Below are 746 nucleotides of genomic sequence, written 5' to 3'. Positions count from 1 at the left end.
CAATTTTTATCTGATTTTAAGAAAACGCGTGATTTTCTGAATCAGCGCCAAATGCCAGCTGTAGCGCTTGGCGCCTGGCGCCAACAGCCAACGTTGGCGCTGGTTCAATTTTTTGTGCGCCAGACTCTGTTTTGATATTTTATCTTTCTGGCTGATTTTTCTATAAATAAAGTCCTAAAAACTTCGTTTTCGATAACCAGTTTTCATTTATAATTCACCAACTCTCATCAAGATTCTCTTGATTACTCTCTCTCTCTCTCTTTTTCTAAACTAGCTTCTCTCAAATACAAAATTTCGCATTCATTAGATCTAGATACACCTAGCCATATTCGAAGTTGCCTTCGCCCTAGGCGTGAAAGGTTTAATTTCTGAGGGTTTGGTCCCAATCTTTATTTCCATTATTTAATTTAATTGTTGATTATTATTTTCCTTGAAGTTACTAACGTGTGTATTTTGTTATTAGAAAGAGGTACGAGGCATCCAAGTAAGTGCTTTAATGGTTTTTATTGATGTTATTATGTAGAAATCATGCTTAGATTGTTATTATGATTCCTAGTATCATTTCTAGGGTAAATTTAATATCAAGTATGATTAAAAGTATGATGCTTCCTATGTTCTTCCTAATATTTATGATTGTTAGTATCATGTTAGGGTTAAAGATTTGATCTTTATTGCTTAGTGACATGCTAGGGTTTGTTATTAATCTTGTTAGTATCATGCCTAGGATCTTGCTATTATTATGCTTT

Source organism: Chenopodium album, chromosome 5 (assembly GCF_948465745.1).
Source record: "Chenopodium album chromosome 5, dcCheAlbu1.1, whole genome shotgun sequence".
Taxonomy (NCBI): domain Eukaryota; kingdom Viridiplantae; phylum Streptophyta; class Magnoliopsida; order Caryophyllales; family Amaranthaceae; genus Chenopodium; species Chenopodium album.
Note: the sequence above shows the minus strand (reverse complement) of the source record.